The sequence below is a fragment of the Stegostoma tigrinum genome, chromosome 22 (genome assembly GCF_030684315.1).
Source record: "Stegostoma tigrinum isolate sSteTig4 chromosome 22, sSteTig4.hap1, whole genome shotgun sequence".
Classification (NCBI taxonomy): Eukaryota; Metazoa; Chordata; class Chondrichthyes; order Orectolobiformes; family Stegostomatidae; genus Stegostoma; species Stegostoma tigrinum.
The window spans coordinates 12,080,034-12,104,697 of record NC_081375.1 but is presented as its reverse complement, the minus strand read 5'-3'; the positions used below and the strand labels follow the sequence as shown (position 1 = coordinate 12,104,697).

General features: G+C 40.9%; 2 protein-coding genes across 4 annotated transcripts in view; one reads left to right on the top strand and one right to left on the bottom strand.

Annotated features, from left to right (window-relative positions):
* The window catches only part of hgs (hepatocyte growth factor-regulated tyrosine kinase substrate), a 159,837-nt gene that overhangs the window by 88,759 nt on the left and 46,414 nt on the right, over nt 1-24,664 (top strand). The window lies entirely within an intron of this gene.
* The window catches only part of arl16 (ADP-ribosylation factor-like 16), a 114,627-nt gene that overhangs the window by 88,782 nt on the left and 1,181 nt on the right, over nt 1-24,664 (bottom strand). The gene's annotated exons all lie outside the window — the stretch shown is intronic.

Here is a 24,664-nt window from a genome sequence, read left to right as displayed (position 1 = left end):
CTGGGATAATGTTTTACACAGACTCTCTCTCTCTCTCTCTGGGATAATGTTTTACACAGACTCTCTCTCTCTGGGATAATGTTTTACACAGACTCTCTCTCTCTCTGGGCCAATGTTTTACACAGACTCTCTCTCTCTGGGATAATGTTTTACACAGACTCTCTCTCTCTCTGTGGGATAATGTTTTACACAGACTCTCTCTCTCTCTCTGGGATAATGTTTTACACAGACTCTCTCTCTCTAGGATAATGTTTTACACAGACTCTCTCTCTCTGGGATAATGTTTTACACAAACTCTCTCTCTCTCTCTCTCTGGGATAATGTTTTACACAGACTCTCTCTCTCTCTCTGGGATAATGTTTTACACAGATTCTCTCTCTCTCTCTGGGATAATGTTTTACACAGACTCTCTCTCTCTCTGGGATAATGTTTTACACAGACTCTCTCTCTCTGGGATAATGTTTTACACAAACTCTCTCTCTCTCTCTGGGATAATGTTTTACACAGACTCTCTCTCTCTCTGTGGGATAATGTTTTACACAGACTCTCTCTCTCTCTGGGATAATGTTTTACACAGACTCTCTCTCTCTGGGATAATGTTTTACACAGACTCTCTCTCTGGGATAATGTTTTACACAGACTCTCTCTCTCTGGGATAATGTTTTACACAGACTCTCTCTCTCTGGGATAATGTTTTACACAGACTCTCTCTCTCTCTCTGGGATAATGTTTTACACAGACTCTCTCTCTCTCTGGGATAATGTTTTACACAGACTCTCTCTCTCTGGGATAATGTTTTACATAGACTCTCTCTCTCTCTGGGATAATGTTTTACACAGACTCTCTCTCTCTGAGATAATGTTTTACACAGACTCTCTCTCTGGGATAATGTTTTACACAGACTCTCTCTCTCTCTCTGGGATAATGTTTTACACAGACTCTCTCTCTGGGATAATGTTTTACACAGACTCTCTCTCTGGGATAATGTTTTACACAGACTCTCTCTCTCTCTCTGAGACAATGTTTTACACAGACTCTCTCTCTCTCTCTCTCTGAGATAATGTTTTGCACAGACTCTCTCTCTGGGATAATGTTTTACACAGACTCTCTCTCTCTCTGGGATAATGTTTTACACAGACTCTCTCTCTCTCTCTCTCTCTGAGATAATGTTTTACACAGACTCTCTCTCTGAGATAATGTTTTACACAGACTCTCTCTCTCTCTCTCTCTCTCTGGGATAATGTTTTACACAGACTCTCTCTCTCTCTCTGAGATAATGTTTTACACAGACTCTCTCTCTCTCTCTCTCTGGGAAAATGTTTTACACAGACTCTCTCTCTCTCTGAGATAATGTTTTACACAGACTCTCTCTCTGGGATAATGTTTTACACAGACTCTCTCTCTCTCTCTCTCTGAGATAATGTTTTACACAGACTCTCTCTCTCTGGAATAATGTTTTACACAGACTCTCTCTCTCTCTCTGAGATAATGTTTTACACAGACTCTCTCTCTCTCTCTGGGATAATGTTTTACACAGACTCTCTCTCTCTGGGATAATGTTTTACACAGACTCTCTCTCTCTGGGATAATGTTTTACACAGACTCTCTCTCTCTCTCTGGGATAATGTTTTACACAGACTCTCTCTCTGGGATAATGTTTTACACAGACTCTCTCTCTCTCTGGGCCAATGTTTTACACAGACTGTCTCTCTCTGGGATAATGTTTTACACAGACTCTCTCTCTCTCTGTGGGATAATGTTTTACACGGACTCTCTCTCTCTCTGGGATAATGTTTTACACAGACTCTCTCTCTCTAGGATAATGTTTTACACAGACTCTCTCTCTCTGGGATAATGTTTTACACAGACTCTCTCTCTCTCTCTGGGATAATGTTTTACACAGACTCTCTCTCTCTCTGGGATAATGTTTTACACAGACTCTCTCTCTCTCTCTGGGACAATGTTTTACACAGACTCTCTCTCTCTGGGATAATGTTTTACACAGACTCTCTCTCTCTCTGGGATAATGTTTTACACAGACTCTCTCTCTCTCTGGGATAATGTTTTACACAGACTCTCTCTCTCTCTCTGGGACAATGTTTTACACAGACTCTCTCTCTGGGATAATGTTTTACACAGACTCTCTCTCTCTCTCTGGGATAATGTTTTACACAGACTCTCTCTCTCTCTGAGATAATGTTTTACACAGACTCTCTCTCTCTGGGATAATGTTTTACACAGACTCTCTCTCTCTCTGAGATAATCTTTTACACAGATTCTCTCTCTCTCTCTGGGATAATGTTTTACACAGACTCTCTCTCTCTCTGGGATAATGTTTTACACAGACTCTCTCTCTCTGGGATAATGTTTTACACAGACTCTCTCTCTCTCTCTCTCTCTGGGATAATGTTTTACACAGACTCTCTCTCTCTGGGATAATGTTTTACACAGACTCTCTCTCTGGGATAATGTTTTACACAGACTCTCTCTCTCTGGGACAATGTTTTACACAGACTCTCTCTCTCTCTCTGGGATAATGTTTTACACAGACTCTCTCTCTCTCTGGGATAATGTTTTACACAGACTCTCTCTCTCTCTGGGATAATGTTTTACACAGACTCTCTCTCTCTCTGGGATAATGTTTTACACAGACTCTCTCTCTCTCTGGGATAATGTTTTACACAGACTCTCTCTCTCTGGGATAATGTTTTACACAGACTCTCTCTCTCTCTGGGACAATGTTTTACACAGACTCTCTCTCTCTGGGATAATGTTTTACACAGACTCTCTCTCTCTCTCTGGGATAATGTTTTACACAGACTCTCTCTCTCTCTGAGATAATGTTTTACACAGACTCTCTCTCTCTCTGAGATAATGTTTTACACAGATTCTCTCTCTCTCTGGGATAATGTTTTACACAGACTCTCTCTCTCTCTGGGATAATGTTTTACACAGACTCTCTCTCTCTGGGATAATGTTTTACACAGACTCTCTCTCTCTCTGGGATAATGTTTTACACAGACTCTCTCTCTCTCTGGGATAATGTTTTACACAGACTCTCTCTCTCTCTGGGATAATGTTTTACACAGACTCTCTCTCTCTGGGACAATGTTTTACACAGACTCTCTCTCTCTCTCTGGGATAATGTTTTACACAGACTCTCTGGGATAATGTTTTACACAGACTCTCTCTCTCTGGGATAATGTTTTACACAGACTCTCTCTCTCTCTGGGATAATGTTTTATACAGACTCTCTCTCTCTCTCTCTGGGATAATGTTTTACACAGACTCTCTCTCTCTGGGATAATGTTTTACACAGACTCTCTCTCTCTCTGGGATAATGTTTTACACAGACTCTCTCTCTCTCTCTGGGACAATGTTTTACACAGACTCTCTCTCTCTCTCTGGGATCATGTTTTACACAGACTCTCTCTCTCTCTCTGGGATAATGTTTTACACAGACTCTCTCTCTCTCTGAGATAATGTTTTACACAGACTCTCTCTCTCTCTGAGATAATGTTTTACACAGACTCTCTCTCTCTGGGATAATGTTTTACACAGACTCTCTCTCTCTCTCTGGGATAATGTTTTACACAGACTCTCTCTCTCTCTCTCTGGGATAATGTTTTACACAGACTCTCTCTCTCTCTCTCTCTCTGGGATAATGTTTTACACAGACTCTCTCTCTCTCTGGGATAATGTTTTACACAGACTCTCTCTCTCTGGGATAATGTTTTACACAGACTCTCTCTCTGGGATAATGTTTTACACAGACTCTCTCTCTCTGGGATAATGTTTTACACAGACTCTCTCTCTCTCTCTGGGATAATGTTTTACACAGACTCTCTCTCTGGGATAATGTTTTACACAGACTCTCTCTCTCTCTCTGAGACAATGTTTTACACAGACTCTCTCTCTCTCTCTCTCTGAGATAATGTTTTGCACAGACTCTCTCTCTCTGGGATAATGTTTTACACAGACTCTCTCTCTCTCTGGGATAATGTTTTACACAGACTCTCTCTCTCTCTCTCTCTCTGAGATAATGTTTTACACAGACTCTCTCTCTGAGATAATGTTTTACACAGACTCTCTCTCTCTCTCTGGGATAATGTTTTACACAGACTCTCTCTCTCTCTCTGAGATAATGTTTTACACAGACTCTCTCTCTCTCTCTCTCTGGGATAATGTTTTACACAGACTCTCTCTCTCTCTGAGATAATGTTTTACACAGACTCTCTCTCTGGGATAATGTTTTACACAGACTCTCTCTCTCTCTCTGAGATAATGTTTTACACAGACTCTCTCTCTCTCTCTGGGATAATGTTTTACACAGACTCTCTCTCTCTGGGATAATGTTTTACACAGACTCTCTCTCTCTGGGATAATGTTTTACACAGACTCTCTCTCTCTCTCTGGGATAATGTTTTACACAGACTCTCTCTCTCTGGGATAATGTTTTACACAGACTCTCTCTCTCTCTGGGCCAATGTTTTACACAGACTCTCTCTCTCTGGGATAATGTTTTACACAGACTCTCTCTCTCTCTGTGGGATAATGTTTTACACAGACTCTCTCTCTCTCTGGGATAATGGTTTACACAGACTCTCTCTCTCTAGGATAATGTTTTACACAGACTCTCTCTCTGGGATAATGTTTTACACAGACTCTCTCTCTCTGGGATAATGTTTTACACAGACTCTCTCTCTGGGATAATGTTTTACACAGACTCTCTCTCTGGGATAATGTTTTACACAGACTCTCTCTCCCTCTCTCTGGGATAATGTTTTACACAGACTCTCTCTCTCTCTGGGATAATGTTTTACACAGACTCTCTCTCTCTGGGATAATGTTTTACATAGACTCTCTCTCTCTCTGGGATAATGTTTTACACAGACTCTCTCTCTCTGAGATAATGTTTTACACAGACTCTCTCTCTGGGATAATGTTTTACACAGACTCTCTCTCTCTCTCTGGGATAATGTTTTACACAGACTCTCTCTCTGGGATAATGTTTTACACAGACTCTCTCTCTCTCTCTGAGACAATGTTTTACACAGACTCTCTCTCTCTCTCTCTCTGAGATAATGTTTTGCACAGACTCTCTCTCTCTGGGATAATGTTTTACACAGACTCTCTCTCTCTCTGGGATAATGTTTTACACAGACTCTCTCTCTCTCTCTCTCTCTGAGATAATGTTTTACACAGACTCTCTCTCTGAGATAATGTTTTACACAGACTCTCTCTCTCTCTCTCTCTCTCTGGGATAATGTTTTACACAGACTCTCTCTCTCTCTGAGATAATGTTTTACACAGACTCTCTCTCTCTCTCTCTCTGGGATAATGTTTTACACAGACTCTCTCTCTCTCTGAGATAATGTTTTACACAGACTCTCTCTCTGGGATAATGTTTTACACAGACTCTCTCTCTCTCTCTCTCTGAGATAATGTTTTACACAGACTCTCTCTCTCTGGAATAATGTTTTACACAGACTCTCTCTCTCTCTCTGAGATAATGTTTTACACAGACTCTCTCTCTCTCTCTGGGATAATGTTTTACACAGACTCTCTCTCTCTGGGATAATGTTTTACACAGACTCTCTCTCTCTGGGATAATGTTTTACACAGACTCTCTCTCTCTCTCTGGGATAATGTTTTACACAGACTCTCTCTCTGGGATAATGTTTTACACAGACTCTCTCTCTCTCTGGGCCAATGTTTTACACAGACTCTCTCTCTCTGGGATAATGTTTTACACAGACTCTCTCTCTCTCTGTGGGATAATGTTTTACACAGACTCTCTCTCTCTCTGGGATAATGTTTTACACAGACTCTCTCTCTCTAGGATAATGTTTTACACAGACTCTCTCTCTCTGGGATAATGTTTTACACAAACTCTCTCTCTCTCTCTCTCTCTGGGATAATGTTTTACACAGACTCTCTCTCTCTCTCTGGGATAATGTTTTACACAGACTCTCTCTCTCTCTCTGGGATAATGTTTTACACAGACTATCTCTCTCTCTGGGATAATGTTTTACACAGACTCTCTCTCTCTGGGATAATGTTTTACACAGACTCTCTCTCTCTGGGATAATGTTTTACACAAACTCTCTCTCTCTCTCTGGGATAATGTTTTACACAGACTCTCTCTCTCTCTGTGGGATAATGTTTTACACAGACTCTCTCTCTCTCTGGGATAATGTTTTACACAGACTCTCTCTCTCTGGGATAATGTTTTACACAGACTCTCTCTCTCTGGGATAATGTTTTACACAAACTCTCTCTCTCTCTGGGATAATGTTTTACACAGACTCTCTCTCTCTCTCTGAGATAATGTTTTACACAGACTCTCTCTCTCTGGGATAATGTTTTACACAGACTCTCTCTCTCTGAGATAATGTTTTACACAGACTCTCTCTCTCTGGGATAATGTTTTACACAAACTCTCTCTCTCTCTCTCTCTCTGGGATAATGTTTTACACAGACTCTCTCTCTCTCTCTCTCTCTGGGATAATGTTTTACACAGACTCTCTCTCTCTCTCTCTCTGGGATAATGTTTTACACAGACTCTCTCTCTCTCTGGGATAATGTTTTACACAGACTCTCTCTCTCTCTCTCTCTCTCTGGGATAATGTTTTACACAGGCTCTCTCTCTCTCTCTCTCTGGGATAATGTTTTACACAGACTCTCTCTCTCTCTCTCTGGGATAATGTTTTACACAGACTCTCTCTCTCTCTCTCTCTGGGATAATGTTTTACACAGACTCTCTCTCTCTCTGGGATAATGTTTTACACAAACTCTCTCTCTCTCTGGGATAATGTTTTACACAGACTCTCTCTCTCTCTCTCTGAGATAATGTTTTACACAGACTCTCTCTCTCTGGGATAATGTTTTACACAGACTCTCTCTCTCTCTGGGATAATGTTTTACACAGACTCTCTCTCTCTGGGATAATGTTTTACACAGACTTGCTCTCTGGGATAATGTTTTACACAGACTCTCTCTCTCTGGGACAATGTTTTACACAGACTCTCTCTCTCTCTCTGGGATAATGTTTTACACAGACTCTCTCTCTCTCTGGGATAATGTTTTACACAGACTCTCTCTCTCTGGGATAATGTTTTACACAGACTCTCTTTCTCTCTGGGATAATGTTTTACACAGACTCTCTCTCTCTCTGGGATAATGTTTTACACAGACTCTCTCTCTCTGGGATAATGTTTTACACAGACTCTCTCTCTCTCTGGGACAATGTTTTACACAGACTCTCTCTCTCTGGGATAATGTTTTACACAGACTCTCTCTCTCTCTCTGGGATAATGTTTTACACAGACTCTCTCTCTCTCTGAGATAATGTTTTACACAGACTCTCTCTCTCTCTGAGATAATGTTTTACACAGATTCTCTCTCTCTCTGGGATAATGTTTTACACAGACTCTCTCTCTCTCTGGGATAATGTTTTACACAGACTCTCTCTCTCTGGGATAATGTTTTACACAGACTCTCTCTCTCTCTGGGATAATGTTTTACACAGACTCTCTCTCTCTCTGGGATAATGTTTTACACAGACTCTCTCTCTCTCTGGGATAATGTTTTACACAGACTCTCTCTCTCTGGGACAATGTTTTACACAGACTCTCTCTCTCTCTCTGGGATAATGTTTTACACAGACTCTCTGGGATAATGTTTTACACAGACTCTCTCTCTCTGGGATAATGTTTTACACAGACTCTCTCTCTCTCTGGGATAATGTTTTATACAGACTCTCTCTCTCTCTCTCTGGGATAATGTTTTACACAGACTCTCTCTCTCTGGGATAATGTTTTACACAGACTCTCTCTCTCTCTGGGATAATGTTTTACACAGACTCTCTCTCTCTCTCTGGGACAATGTTTTACACAGACTCTCTCTCTCTCTCTGGGATAATGTTTTACACAGACTCTCTCTCTCTCTCTGGGATAATGTTTTACACAGACTCTCTCTCTCTCTGAGATAATGTTTTACACAGACTCTCTCTCTCTCTGAGATAATGTTTTACACAGACTCTCTCTCTCTGGGATAATGTTTTACACAGACTCTCTCTCTCTCTCTGGGATAATGTTTTACACAGACTCTCTCTCTCTCTCTCTGGGATAATGTTTTACACAGACTCTCTCTCTCTCTCTGGGATAATGTTTTACACAGACTCTCTCTCTCTCTGGGATAATGTTTTACACAGACTCTCTCTCTCTGGGATAATGTTTTACACAGACTCTCTCTCTGGGATAATGTTTTACACAGACTCTCTCTCTCTGGGATAATGTTTTACACAGACTCTCTCTCTCTCTCTGGGATAATGTTTTACACAGACTCTCTCTCTGGGATAATGTTTTACACAGACTCTCTCTCTCTCTCTGAGACAATGTTTTACACAGACTCTCTCTCTCTCTCTCTCTGAGATAATGTTTTGCACAGACTCTCTCTCTCTGGGATAATGTTTTACACAGACTCTCTCTCTCTCTGGGATAATGTTTTACACAGACTCTCTCTCTCTCTCTCTCTCTGAGATAATGTTTTACACAGACTCTCTCTCTGAGATAATGTTTTACACAGACTCTCTCTCTCTCTCTGGGATAATGTTTTACACAGACTCTCTCTCTCTCTCTGAGATAATGTTTTACACAGACTCTCTCTCTCTCTCTCTCTGGGATAATGTTTTACACAGACTCTCTCTCTCTCTGAGATAATGTTTTACACAGACTCTCTCTCTGGGATAATGTTTTACACAGACTCTCTCTCTCTCTCTGAGATAATGTTTTACACAGACTCTCTCTCTCTCTCTGGGATAATGTTTTACACAGACTCTCTCTCTCTGGGATAATGTTTTACACAGACTCTCTCTCTCTGGGATAATGTTTTACACAGACTCTCTCTCTCTCTCTGGGATAATGTTTTACACAGACTCTCTCTCTCTGGGATAATGTTTTACACAGACTCTCTCTCTCTCTGGGCCAATGTTTTACACAGACTCTCTCTCTCTGGGATAATGTTTTACACAGACTCTCTCTCTCTCTGTGGGATAATGTTTTACACAGACTCTCTCTCTCTCTGGGATAATGTTTTACACAGACTCTCTCTCTCTAGGATAATGTTTTACACAGACTCTCTCTCTCTGGGATAATGTTTTACACAAACTCTCTCTCTCTCTCTCTCTCTGGGATAATGTTTTACACAGACTCTCTCTCTCTCTCTGGGATAATGTTTTACACAGACTCTCTCTCTCTCTCTGGGATAATGTTTTACACAGACTCTCTCTCTCTCTGGGATAATGTTTTACACAGACTCTCTCTTTCTGGGATAATGTTTTACACAGACTCTCTCTCTCTGGGATAATGTTTTACACAAACTCTCTCTCTCTCTCTGGGACAATGTTTTACACAGACTCTCTCTCTCTCTGTGGGATAATGTTTTACACAGACTCTCTCTCTCTCTGGGATAATGTTTTACACAGACTCTCTCTCTCTGGGATAATGTTTTACACAGACTCTCTCTCTGGGATAATGTTTTACACAGACTCTCTCTCTCTGGGATAATGTTTTACACAGACTCTCTCTCTCTGGGATAATGTTTTACACAGACTCTCTCTCTGGGATAATGTTTTACACAGACTCTCTCTCCCTCTCTCTGGGATAATGTTTTACACAGACTCTCTCTCTCTCTGGGATAATGTTTTACACAGACTCTCTCTCTCTGGGATAATGTTTTACATAGACTCTCTCTCTCTCTGGGATAATGTTTTACACAGACTCTCTCTCTCTGAGATAATGTTTTACACAGACTCTCTCTCTGGGATAATGTTTTACACAGACTCTCTCTCTCTCTCTGGGATAATGTTTTACACAGACTCTCTCTCTGGGATAATGTTTTACACAGACTCTCTCTCTCTCTCTGAGACAATGTTTTACACAGACTCTCTCTCTCTCTCTCTCTGAGATAATGTTTTGCACAGACTCTCTCTCTCTGGGATAATGTTTTACACAGACTCTCTCTCTCTCTGGGATAATGTTTTACACAGACTCTCTCTCTCTCTCTCTCTCTGAGATAATGTTTTACACAGACTCTCTCTCTGAGATAATGTTTTACACAGACTCTCTCTCTCTCTCTCTCTCTCTGGGATAATGTTTTACACAGACTCTCTCTCTCTCTCTGAGATAATGTTTTACACAGACTCTCTCTCTCTCTCTCTCTGGGATAATGTTTTACACAGACTCTCTCTCTCTCTGAGATAATGTTTAACACAGACTCTCTCTCTGGGATAATGTTTTACACAGACTCTCTCTCTCTCTCTCTCTGAGATAATGTTTTACACAGACTCTCTCTCTCTGGAATAATGTTTTACACAGACTCTCTCTCTCTCTCTGAGATAATGTTTTACACAGACTCTCTCTCTCTCTCTGGGATAATGTTTTACACAGACTCTCTCTCTCTGGGATAATGTTTTACACAGACTCTCTCTCTCTCTCTGGGATAATGTTTTACACAGACTCTCTCTCTGGGATAATGTTTTACACAGACTCTCTCTCTCTCTGGGCCAATGTTTTACACAGACTCTCTCTCTCTGGGATAATGTTTTACACAGACTCTGTCTCTCTCTGTGGGATAATGTTTTACACAGACTCTCTCTCTCTCTGGGATAATGTTTTCCACAGACTCTCTCTCTCTAGGATAATGTTTTACACAGACTCTCTCTCTCTGGGATAATGTTTTACACAAACTCTCTCTCTCTCTCTCTCTCTCTGGGATAATGTTTTACACAGACTCTCTCTCTCTCTCTGGGATAATGTTTTACACAGACTCTCTCTCTCTCTCTGGGATAATGTTTTACACAGACTCTCTCTCTCTCTGGGATAATGTTTTACACAGACTCTCTCTCTCTGGGATAATGTTTTACACAGACTCTCTCTCTCTGGGATAATGTTTTACACAAACTCTCTCTCTCTCTCTGGGATAATGTTTTACACAGACTCTCTCTCTCTCTGTGGGATAATGTTTTACACAGACTCTCTCTCTCTCTGGGATAATGTTTTACACAGACTCTCTCTCTCTGGGATAATGTTTTACACAGACTCTCTCTCTCTGGGATAATGTTTTACACAAACTCTCTCTCTCTCTGGGATAATGTTTTACACAGACTCTCTCTCTCTCTCTGAGATAATGTTTTACACAGACTCTCTCTCTCTGGGATAATGTTTTACACAGACTCTCTCTCTCTGAGATAATGTTTTACACAGACTCTCTCTCTCTGGGATAATGTTTTACACAAACTCTCTCTCTCTGGGATAATGTTTTACACAGACTCTCTCTCTCTCTCTCTCTCTGGGATAATGTTTTACACAGACTCTCTCTCTCTCTCTCTCTGGGATAATGTTTTACACAGACTCTCTCTCTCTCTGGGATAATGTTTTACACAGACTCTCTCTCTCTCTCTCTCTCTGGGATAATGTTTTACACAGGCTCTCTCTCTCTCTCTCTCTGGGATAATGTTTTACACAGACTCTCTCTCTCTCTCTCTGGGATAATGTTTTACACAGACTCTCTCTCTCTCTCTCTCTCTCTCTCTCTGGGATAATGTTTTACACAGACTCTCTCTCTCTGGGATAATGTTTTACACAAACTCTCTCTCTCTCTGGGATAATGTTTTACACAGACTCTCTCTCTCTCTCTGAGATAATGTTTTACACAGACTCTCTCTCTCTGGGATAATGTTTTACACAGACTCTCTCTCTCTGAGATAATGTTTTACACAGACTCTCTCTCTCTGGGATAATGTTTTACACAAACTCTCTCTCTCTCTCTCTCTCTGGGATAATGTTTTACACAGACTCTCTCTCTCTCTGGGATAATGTTTTACACAGACTCTCTCTCTCTAGGATAATGTTTTACACAGACTCTCTCTCTCTCTCTGGGATAATGTTTTACACAAACTCTCTCTCTCTCTCTCTCTCTGGGATAATGTTTTACACAGACTCTCTCTCTCTCTCTGGGATAATGTTTTACACAGACTCTCTCTCTCTCTCTGGGATAATGTTTTACACAGACTCTCTCTCTCTCTGGGATAATGTTTTACACAGACTCTCTCTCTCTGGGATAATGTTTTACACAGACTCTCTCTCTCTGGGATAATGTTTTACACAAACTCTCTCTCTCTCTCTGGGATAATGTTTTACACAGACTCTCTCTCTCTCTGTGGGATAATGTTTTACACAGACTCTCTCTCTCTCTGGGATAATGTTTTACACAGACTCTCTCTCTCTGGGATAATGTTTTACACAGACTCTCTCTCTGGGATAATGTTTTACACAGACTCTCTCTCTCTGGGATAATGTTTTACACAGACTCTCTCTCTCTGGGATAATGTTTTACACAGACTCTCTCTCCCTCTCTCTGGGATAATGTTTTACACAGACTCTCTCTCTCTCTGGGATAATGTTTTACACAGACTCTCTCTCTCTGGGATAATGTTTTACATAGACTCTCTCTCTCTCTCTCTGGGATAATGTTTTACACAGACTCTCTCTCTCTGAGATAATGTTTTACACAGACTCTCTCTCTGGGATAATGTTTTACACAGACTCTCTCTCTCTCTCTGGGATAATGTTTTACACAGACTCTCTCTCTGGGATAATGTTTTACACAGACTCTCTCTCTCTCTCTGAGACAATGTTTTACACAGACTCTCTCTCTCTCTCTCTCTGAGATAATGTTTTGCACAGACTCTCTCTCTCTGGGATAATGTTTTACACAGACTCTCTCTCTCTCTGGGATAATGTTTTACACAGACTCTCTCTCTCTCTCTCTCTCTGAGATAATGTTTTACACAGACTCTCTCTCTCTCTCTCTCTCTGGGATAATGTTTTACACAGACTCTCTCTCTCTCTCTGAGATAATGTTTTACACAGACTCTCTCTCTCTCTCTCTCTGGGATAATGTTTTACACAGACTCTCTCTCTCTCTGAGATAATGTTTTACACAAACTCTCTCTCTGGGATAATGTTTTACACAGACTCTCTCTCTCTCTCTCTCTGAGATAATGTTTTACACAGACTCTCTCTCTCTGGAATAATGTTTTACACAGACTCTCTCTCTCTCTCTGAGATAATGTTTTACACAGACTCTCTCTCTCTCTCTGGGATAATGTTTTACACAGACTCTCTCTCTCTGGGATAATGTTTTACACAGACTCTCTCTCTCTGGGATAATGTTTTACACAGACTCTCTCTCTCTCTCTGGGATAATGTTTTACACAGACTCTCTCTCTGGGATAATGTTTTACACAGACTCTCTCTCTCTCTGGGCCAATGTTTTACACAGACTCTCTCTCTCTGGGATAATGTTTTCCACAGACTCTATCTCTCTCTGTGGGATAATGTTTTACACAGACTCTCTCTCTCTCTGGGATAATGTTTTACACAGACTCTCTCTCTCTAGGATAATGTTTTACACAGACTCTCTCTCTCTGGGATAATGTTTTACACAAACTCTCTCTCTCTCTCTCTCTCTGGGATAATGTTTTACACAGACTCTCTCTCTCTCTCTGGGATAATGTTTTACACAGACTCTCTCTCTCTCTCTGGGATAATGTTTTACACAGACTCTCTCTCTCTCTGGGATAATGTTTTACACAGACTCTCTCTCTCTGGGATAATGTTTTACACAGACTCTCTCTCTCTGGGATAATGTTTTACACAAACTCTCTCTCTCTCTCTGGGATAATGTTTTACACAGACTCTCTCTCTCTCTGTGGGATAATGTTTTACACAGACTCTCTCTCTCTCTGGGATAATGTTTTACACAGACTCTCTCTCTCTCTCTCTCTCTGAGATAATGTTTTACACAGACTCTCTCTCTGAGATAATGTTTTACACAGACTCTCTCTCTCTCTCTCTCTCTCTGGGATAATGTTTTACACAGACTCTCTCTCTCTCTCTGAGATAATGTTTTACACAGACTCTCTCTCTCTCTCTCTCTGGGATAATGTTTTACACAGACTCTCTCTCTCTCTGAGATAATGTTTTACACAGACTCTCTCTCTGGGATAATGTTTTACACAGACTCTCTCTCTCTCTCTCTCTGAGATAATGTTTTACACAGACTCTCTCTCTCTGGAATAATGTTTTACACAGACTCTCTCTCTCTCTCTGAGATAATGTTTTACACAGACTCTCTCTCTCTCTCTGGGATAATGTTTTACACAGACTCTCTCTCTCTGGGATAATGTTTTACACAGACTCTCTCTCTCTGGGATAATGTTTTACACAGACTCTCTCTATCTCTCTGGGATAATGTTTTACACAGACTCTCTCTCTGGGATAATGTTTTACACAGACTCTCTCTCTCTCTGGGCCAATGTTTTACACAGACTCTCTCTCTCTGGGATAATGTTTTACACAGACTCTCTCTCTCTCTGTGGGATAATGTTTTACACAGACTCTCTCTCTCTCTGGGATAATGTTTTACACAGACTCTCTCTCTCTAGGATAATGTTTTACACAGACTCTCTCTCTGGGATAATGTTTTACACAAACTCTCTCTCTCTCTCTCTCTCTGGGATAATGTTTTACACAGACTCTCTCTCTCTCTCTGGGATAATGTTTTACACAGACTCTCTCTCTCTCTCTGGGATAATGTTTTACACAGACTCTCTCTCTCTCTGGGATAATGTTTTACACAGACTCTCTCTCTCTGGGATAATGTTTTACACAGACTCTCTCTCTCTGGGATAATGTTTTACACAAACTCTCTCTCTCTCTCTGGGATAATGTTTTACACAGACTCTCTCTCTCTCTGTGGGATAATGTTTTACACAGACTCTCTCTCTCTCTGGGATAATGTTTTACACAGACTCTCTCTCTCTGGGATAATGTTTTACACAGACTCTCTCTCTCTGGGATAATGTTTTACACAAACTCTCTCTCTCTCTGGGATAATGTTTTACACAGACTCTCTCTCTCTCTCTGAGATAATGTTTTACACAGACTCTCTCTCTCTGGGATAATGTTTTACACAGACTCTCTCTCTCTGAGATAATGTTTTACACAGACTCTCTCTCTCTGGGATAATGTTTTACACAAACTCTCTCTCTCTCTCTCTCTCTCTCTGGGATAATGTTTTACACAGACTCTCTCTCTCTCTCTCTCTCTGGGATAATGTTTTACACAGACTCTCTCTCTCTCTCTCTCTGGGATAATGTTTTACACAGACTCTCTCTCTCTCTGGGATAATGTTTTACACAGACTCTCTCTCTCTCTCTCTCTGGGATAATGTTTTACACAGGCTCTCTCTCTCTCTCTCTCTGGGATAATGTTTTACACAGACTCTCTCTCTCTCTCTCTGGGATAATGTTTTACACAGACTCTCTCTCTCTCTCTCTCTCTCTCTCTCTCTGGGATAATGTTTTACACAGACTCTCTCTCTCTCTGGGATAATGTTTTACACAAACTCTCTCTCTCTCTGGGATAATGTTTTACACAGACTCTCTCTCTCTCTCTGAGATAATGTTTTACACAGACTCTCTCTCTCTGGGATAATGTTTTACACAGACTCTCTCTCTCTGAGATAATGTTTTACACAGACTCTCTCTCTCTGGGATAATGTTTTACACAAACTCTCTCTCTCTCTCTCTCTCTGGGATAATGTTTTACACAGACTCTCTCTCTCTCTGGGATAATGTTTTACACAGACTCTCTCTCTCTAGGATAATGTTTTACACAGACTCTCTCTCTCTGGGATAATGTTTTACACAAACTCTCTCTCTCTCTCTCTCTCTCTGGGATAATGTTTTACACAGACTCTCTCTCTCTCTCTGGGATAATGTTTTACACAGACTCTCTCTCTCTCTCTGGGATAATGTTTTACACAGACTCTCTCTCTCTCTGGGATAATGTTTTACACAGACTCTCTCTCTCTGGGATAATGTTTTACACAGACTCTCTCTCTCTGGGATAATGTTTTACACAAACTCTCTCTCTCTCTCTGGGATAATGTTTTACACAGACTCTCTCTCTCTCTGTGGGATAATGTTTTACACAGACTCTCTCTCTCTCTGGGATAATGTTTTACACAGACTCTCTCTCTCTGGGATAATGTTTTACACAGACTCTCTCTCTGGGATAATGTTTTACACAGACTCTCTCTCTCTGGGATAATGTTTTACACAGACTCTCTCTCTCTGGGATAATGTTTTACACAGACTCTCTCTCCCTCTCTCTGGGATAATGTTTTACACAGACTCTCTCTCTCTCTGGGATAATGTTTTACACAGACTCTCTCTCTCTGGGATAATGTTTTACATAGACTCTCTCTCTCTCTGGGATAATGTTTTACACAGACTCTCTCTCTCTGAGATAATGTTTTACACAGACTCTCTCTCTGGGATAATGTTTTACACAGACTCTCTCTCTCTCTCTGGGATAATGTTTTACACAGACTCTCTCTCTGGGATAATGTTTTACACAGACTCTCTCTCTCTCTCTGAGACAATGTTTTACACAGACTCTCTCTCTCTCTCTCTCTGAGATAATGTTTTGCACAGACTCTCTCTCTCTGGGATAATGTTTTACACAGACTCTCTCTCTCTCTGGGATAATGTTTTACACAGACTCTCTCTCTCTCTCTCTCTCTGAGATAATGTTTTACACAGACTCTCTCTCTGAGATAATGTTTTACACAGACTCTCTCTCTCTCTCTCTCTCTCTGGGATAATGTTTTACACAGACTCTCTCTCTCTCTCTGAGATAATGTTTTACACAGACTCTCTCTCTCTCTCTCTCTGGGATAATGTTTTACACAGACTCTCTCTCTCTCTGAGATAATGTTTTACACAGACTCTCTCTCTGGGATAATGTTTTACACAGACTCTCTCTCTCTCTCTCTCTGAGATAATGTTTTACACAGACTCTCTCTCTCTGGAATAATGTTTTACACAGACTCTCTCTCTCTCTCTGAGATAATGTTTTACACAGACTCTCTCTCTCTCTCTGGGATAATGTTTTACACAGACTCTCTCTCTCTGGGATAATGTTTTACACAGACTCTCTCTCTCTGGGATAATGTTTTACACAGACTCTCTCTCTCTCTCTGGGATAATGTTTTACACAGACTCTCTCTCTGGGATAATGTTTTACACAGACTCTCTCTCTCTCTGGGCCAATGTTTTACACAGACTCTCTCTCTCTGGGATAATGTTTTCCACAGACTCTCTCTCTCTCTGTGGGATAATGTTTTACACAGACTCTCTCTCTCTCTGGGATAATGTTTTACACAGACTCTCTCTCTCTAGGATAATGTTTTACACAGACTCTCTCTCTCTGGGATAATGTTTTACACAAACTCTCTCTCTCTCTCTCTCTCTGGGATAATGTTTTACACAGACTCTCTCTCTCTCTCTGGGATAATGTTTTACACAGACTCTCTCTCTCTCTCTGGGATAATGTTTTACACAGACTCTCTCTCTCTCTGGGATAATGTTTTACACAGACTCTCTCTCTCTGGGATAATGTTTTACACAGACTCTCTCTCTCTGGGATAATGTTTTACACAAACTCTCTCTCTCTCTCTGGGATAATGTTTTACACAGACTCTCTCTCTCTCTGTGGGATAATGTTTTACACAGACTCTCTCTCTCTCTGGGATAATGTTTTACACAGACTCTCTCTCTCTCTGTGATGTTTTACACAGACTCTCTCTCTCTGGGATAATGTTTTACACAAACTCTCTCTCTCTCTGGGATAATGTTTTACACAGACTCTCTCTCTCTCTCTGAGATAATGTTTTACACAGACTCTCTCTCTCTGGGATAATGTTTTACACAGACTCTCTCTCTCTGAGATAATGTTTTACACAGACTCTCTCTCTCTGGGATAATGTTTTACACAAACTCTCTCTCTCTCTCTGGGATAATGTTTTACACAGACTCTCTCTCTCTCTGTGGGATAATGTTTTACACAGACTCTCTCTCTCTCTGGGATAATGTTTTACACAGACTCTCTCTCTCTGGGATAATGTTTTACACAGACTCTCTCTCTCTGGGATAATGTTTTACACAAACTCTCTCTCTCTCTGGGATAATGTTTTACACAGACTCTCTCTCTCTCTCTGAGATAATGTTTTACACAGACTCTCTCTCTCTGGGATAATGTTTTACACAGACTCTCTCTCTCTGAGATAATGTTTTACACAGACTCTCTCTCTCTGGGATAATGTTTTACACAAACTCTCTCTCTCTCTCTCTGGGATAATGTTTTACACAGACTCTCTCTCTCTCTCTCTCTCTGGGATAATGTTTTACACAGACTCTCTCTCTCTCTCTCTCTGGGATAATGTTTTACACAGACTCTCTCTCTCTCTGGGATAATGTTTTACACAGACTCTCTCTCTCTCTCTCTCTGGGATAATGTTTTACACAGGCTCTCTCTCTCTCTCTCTCTGGGATAATGTTTTACACAGACTCTCTCTCTCTGGGATAATGTTTTACACAGACTCTCTCTCTCTCTCTCTCTCTCTCTCTCTGGGATAATGTTTTACACAGACTCTCTCTCTCTCTGGGATAATGTTTTACACAAACTCTCTCTCTCTCTGGGATAATGTTTTACACAGACTCTCTCTCTCTCTCTGAGATAATGTTTTACACAGACTCTCTCTCTCTGGGATAATGTTTTACACAGACTCTCTCTCTCTGAGATAATGTTTTACACAGACTCTCTCTCTCTGGGATAATGTTTTACACAAACTCTCTCTCTCTCTCTCTCTCTGGGATAATGTTTTACACAGACTCTCTCTCTCTCTGGGATAATGTTTTACACAGACTCTCTCTCTCTAGGATAATGTTTTACACAGACTCTCTCTCTCTGGGATAATGTTTTACACAAACTCTCTCTCTCTCTCTCTCTCTCTCTCTGGGATAATGTTTTACACAGACTCTCTCTCTCTCTCTGGGATAATGTTTTACACAGACTCTCTCTCTCTCTCTGGGATAATGTTTTACACAGACTCTCTCTCTCTCTGGGATAATGTTTTACACAGACTCTCTCTCTCTGGGATAATGTTTTACACAGACTCTCTCTCTCTGGGATAATGTTTTACACAAACTCTCTCTCTCTCTCTGGGATAATGTTTTACACAGACTCTCTCTCTCTCTGTGGGATAATGTTTTACACAGACTCTCTCTCTCTCTGGGATAATGTTTTACACAGACTCTCTCTCTCTGGGATAATGTTTTACACAGACTCTCTCTCTGGGATAATGTTTTACACAGACTCTCTCTCTCTGGGATAATGTTTTACACAGACTCTCTCTCTCTGGGATAATGTTTTACACAGACTCTCTCTCCCTCTCTCTGGGATAATGTTTTACACAGACTCTCTCTCTCTCTGGGATAATGTTTTACACAGACTCTCTCTCTCTGGGATAATGTTTTACATAGACTCTCTCTCTCTCTGGGATAATGTTTTACACAGACTCTCTCTCTCTGAGATAATGTTTTACACAGACTCTCTCTCTGGGATAATGTTTTACACAGACTCTCTCTCTCTCTCTGGGATAATGTTTTACACAGACTCTCTCTCTGGGATAATGTTTTACACAGACTCTCTCTCTCTCTCTGAGACAATGTTTTACACAGACTCTCTCTCTCTCTCTCTCTGAGATAATGTTTTGCACAGACTCTCTCTCTCTGGGATAATGTTTTACACAGACTCTCTCTCTCTCTGGGATAATGTTTTACACAGACTCTCTCTCTCTCTCTCTCTCTGAGATAATGTTTTACACAGACTCTCTCTCTGAGATAATGTTTTACACAGACTCTCTCTCTCTCTCTCTCTCTGGGATAATGTTTTACACAGACTCTCTCTCTCTCTCTGAGATAATGTTTTACACAGACTCTCTCTCTCTCTCTCTCTGGGATAATGTTTTACACAGACTCTCTCTCTCTCTGAGATAATGTTTTACACAGACTCTCTCTCTGGGATAATGTTTTACACAGACTCTCTCTCTCTCTCTCTCTGAGATAATGTTTTACACAGACTCTCTCTCTCTGGAATAATGTTTTACACAGACTCTCTCTCTCTCTCTGAGATAATGTTTTACACAGACTCTCTCTCTCTCTCTGGGATAATGTTTTACACAGACTCTCTCTCTCTGGGATAATGTTTTACACAGACTCTCTCTCTCTGGGATAATGTTTTACACAGACTCTCTCTCTCTCTCTGGGATAATGTTTTACACAGACTCTCTCTCTGGGATAATGTTTTACACAGACTCTCTCTCTCTCTGGGCCAATGTTTTACACAGACTCTCTCTCTCTGGGATAATGTTTTCCACAGACTCTCTCTCTCTCTGTGGGATAATGTTTTACACAGACTCTCTCTCTCTCTGGGATAATGTTTTACACAGACTCTCTCTCTCTAGGATAATGTTTTACACAGACTCTCTCTCTCTGGGATAATGTTTTACACAAACTCTCTCTCTCTCTCTCTCTCTGGGATAATGTTTTACACAGACTCTCTCTCTCTCTCTGGGATAATGTTTTACACAGACTCTCTCTCTCTCTCTGGGATAATGTTTTACACAGACTCTCTCTCTCTCTGGGATAATGTTTTACACAGACTCTCTCTCTCTGGGATAATGTTTTACACAGACTCTCTCTCTCTGGGATAATGTTTTACACAAACTCTCTCTCTCTCTCTGGGATAATGTTTTACACAGACTCTCTCTCTCTCTGTGGGATAATGTTTTACACAGACTCTCTCTCTCTCTGGGATAATGTTTTACACAGACTCTCTCTCTCTCTGTGATGTTTTACACAGACTCTCTCTCTCTGGGATAATGTTTTACACAAACTCTCTCTCTCTCTGGGATAATGTTTTACACAGACTCTCTCTCTCTCTCTGAGATAATGTTTTACACAGACTCTCTCTCTCTGGGATAATGTTTTACACAGACTCTCTCTCTCTGAGATAATGTTTTACACAGACTCTCTCTCTCTGGGATAATGTTTTACACAAACTCTCTCTCTCTCTCTCTCTCTCTGGGATAATGTTTTACACAGACTCTCTCTCTCTCTCTCTCTCTGGGATAATGTTTTACACAGACTCTCTCTCTCTCTCTCTCTGGGATAATGTTTTACACAGACTCTCTCTCTCTCTGGGATAATGTTTTACACAGACTCTCTCTCTCTCTCTCTCTGGGATAATGTTTTACACAGGCTCTCTCTCTCTCTCTCTCTGGGATAATGTTTTACACAGACTCTCTCTCTCTCTCTCTGGGATAATGTTTTACACAGACTCTCTCTCTCTCTCTCTCTCTCTCTGGGATAATGTTTTACACAGACTCTCTCTCTCTGGGATAATGTTTTACACAGACTCTCTCTCTCTCTGGGATAATGTTTTACACAAACTCTCTCTCTCTCTGGGATAATGTTTTACACAGACTCTCTCTCTCTCTCTGAGATAATGTTTTACACAGACTCTCTCTCTCTGGGATAATGTTTTACACAGACTCTCTCTCTCTGAGATAATGTTTTACACAGACTCTCTCTCTCTGGGATAATGTTTTACACAAACTCTCTCTCTCTCTCTCTCTCTGGGATAATGTTTTACACAGACTCTCTCTCTCTCTGGGATAATGTTTTACACAGACTCTCTCTCTCTCTCTCTCTGGGATAATGTTTTACACAGACTCTCTCTCTCTCTGGGATAATGTTTTACACAGACTCTCTCTCTCTCTCTCTCTGGGATAATGTTTTACACAGACTCTCTCTCTCTCTCTCTCTGGGATAATGTTTTACACAGACTCTCTCTCTCTCTCTCTGGGATAATGTTTTACACAGACTCTCTCTCTCTCTCTGGGATAATGTTTTACACAGACTCTCTCTCTCTCTGGGATAATGTTTTACACAGACTCTCTCTCTCTCTCTGGGATAATGTTTTACACAGACTCTCTCTCTCTCTGGGATAATGTTTTACACAGACTCTCTCTCTCTCTCTCTCTCTGGGATAATGTTTTACACAGACTCTCTCTCTCTCTGGGATAATGTTTTACACAGACTCTCTCTCTCTCTGGGATAATGTTTTACACAGACTCTCTCTCTCTCTCTCTCTCTCTCTCTCTGTCTGGGATAATGTTTTACACAGACTCTCTCTCTGGGATAATGTTTTACACAGACTCTCTCTCTCTCTCTGGGATAATGTTTTACACAGACTCTCTCTCTCTCTGGGATAATGTTTTACACAGACTCTCTCTCTCTCTGGGATAATGTTTTACACAGACTCTCTCTCTCTCTCTGGGATAATGTTTTACACAGACTCTCTCTCTCTCTGGGATAATGTTTTACACAGACTCTCTCTCTCTCTCTCTCTCTCTCTGGGATAATGTTTTACACAGACTCTCTCTCTCTCTCTCTCTCTCTCTCTGGGATAATGTTTTACACAGACTCTCTCTCTCTCTGGGATAATGTTTTACACAGACTCTCTCTCTCTCTGGGATAATGTTTTACACAGACTCTCTCTCTCTGGGATAATGTTTTACACAGACTCTCTCTCTCTCTCTCTGGGATAATGTTTTACACAGACTCTCTCTCTGTGGGATAATGTTTTACACAGACTCTCTCTCTCTCTGGGATAATGTTTTACACAGACTCTCTCTCTCTCTCTGGGATAATGTTTTACACAGACTCTCTCTCTCTCTGTGGGATAATGTTTTACACAGACTCTCTCTCTCTCTGGGATAATGTTTTACACAGACTCTCTCTCTCTCTGGGATAATGTTTTACACAGACTCTCTCTCTCTCTGGGATAATGTTTTACACAGACTCTCTCTCTCTCTCTCTCTGGGATAATGTTTTACACAGACTCTCTCTCTGGGATAATGTTTTACACAGACTCTCTCTCTCTCTCTGGGATAATGTTTTACACAGACTCTCTCTCTCTCTGGGATAATGTTTTACACAGACTATCTCTCTCTCTGGGATAATGTTTTACACAGACTCTCTCTCTCTCTCTGGGATAATGTTTTACACAGACTCTCTCTCTCTCTGGGATAATGTTTTACACAGACTCTCTCTCTCTCTCTGGGATAATGTTTTACACAGACTCTCTCTCTCTCTCTCTCTCTCTCTGGGATAATGTTTTACACAGACTCTCTCTCTCTCTGGGATAATGTTTTACACAGACTCTCTCTCTCTCTGGGATAATGTTTTACACAGACTCTCTCTCTCTGGGATAATGTTTTACACAGACTCTCTCTCTCTGGGATAATGTTTTACACAGACTCTCTCTCTGTGGGATAATGTTTTACACAGACTCTCTCTCTCTCTGGGATAATGTTTTACACAGACTCTCTCTCTCTCTGTGGGATAATGTTTTACACAGACTCTCTCTCTCTCTGGGATAATGTTTTACACAGACTCTCTCTCTCTCTGGGATAATGTTTTACACAGACTCTCTCTCTCTCTGGGATAATGTCTTACACAGACTCTCTCTCTCTCTCTCTCTCTGGGATAATGTTTTACACAGACTCTCTCTCTCTCTGGGATAATGTTTTACACAGACTCTCTCTCTCTCTCTCTGGGATAATGTTTTACACAGACTCTCTCTCTGTGGGATAATGTTTTACACAGACTCTCTCTCTCTCTGGGATAATGTTTTACACAGACTCTCTCTCTCTCTCTGGGATAATGTTTTACACAGACTCTCTCTCTCTAGGATAATGTTTTACACAGACTCTCTCTCTCTGGGATAATGTTTTACACAGACTCTCTCTCTCTCTGGGATAATGTTTTACACAGACTCTCTCTCTCTCTGGGATAATGTTTTACACAGACTCTCTCTCTCTCTGGGATAATGTTTTACACAGACTCTCTCTCTCTAGGATAATGTTTTACACAGACTCTCTCTCTGGGATAATGTTTTACACAGACTCTCTCTCTCTCTCTCTCTGGGATAATGTTTTACACAGACTCTCTCTCTCTGGGATAATGTTTTACACAGACTCTCTCTCTCTCTCTCTGGGATAATGTTTTACACAGACTCTCTCTCTCTGGGATAATGTTTTACACAGACTCTCTCTCTCTCTGGGATAATGTTTTACACAGACTCTCTCTCTCTCTGGGATAATGTTTTACACAGACTCTCTCTCTCTCTGGGATAATGTTTTACACAGACTCTCTCTCTCTCTGGGATAATGTCTTACACAGACTCTCTCTCTCTCTCTCTCTCTGGGATAATGTTTTACACAGACTCTCTCTCTCTCTCTGGGATAATGTTTTACACAGACTATCTCTCTCTCTCTGGGATAATGTTTTACACAGACTCTCTCTCTCTCTCTCTCTCTCTGGGATAATGTCTTACACAGACTCTCTCTCTCTCTCTCTCTCTGGGATAATGTTTTACACAGACTCTCTCTCTCTCTCTGGGATAATGTTTTACACAGACTATCTCTCTCTCTCTGGGATAATGTTTTACACAGACTCTCTCTCTCTCTCTGGGATAATGTTTTACACAGACTCTCTCTCTCTCTCTGGGATAATGTTTTACATAGACTCTCTCTCTCTGGGATAATGTTTTACACAGACTCTCTCTCTCTCTGGGATAATGTTTTACACAGACACTCTCTCTCTCTCTGGGATAATGTTTTA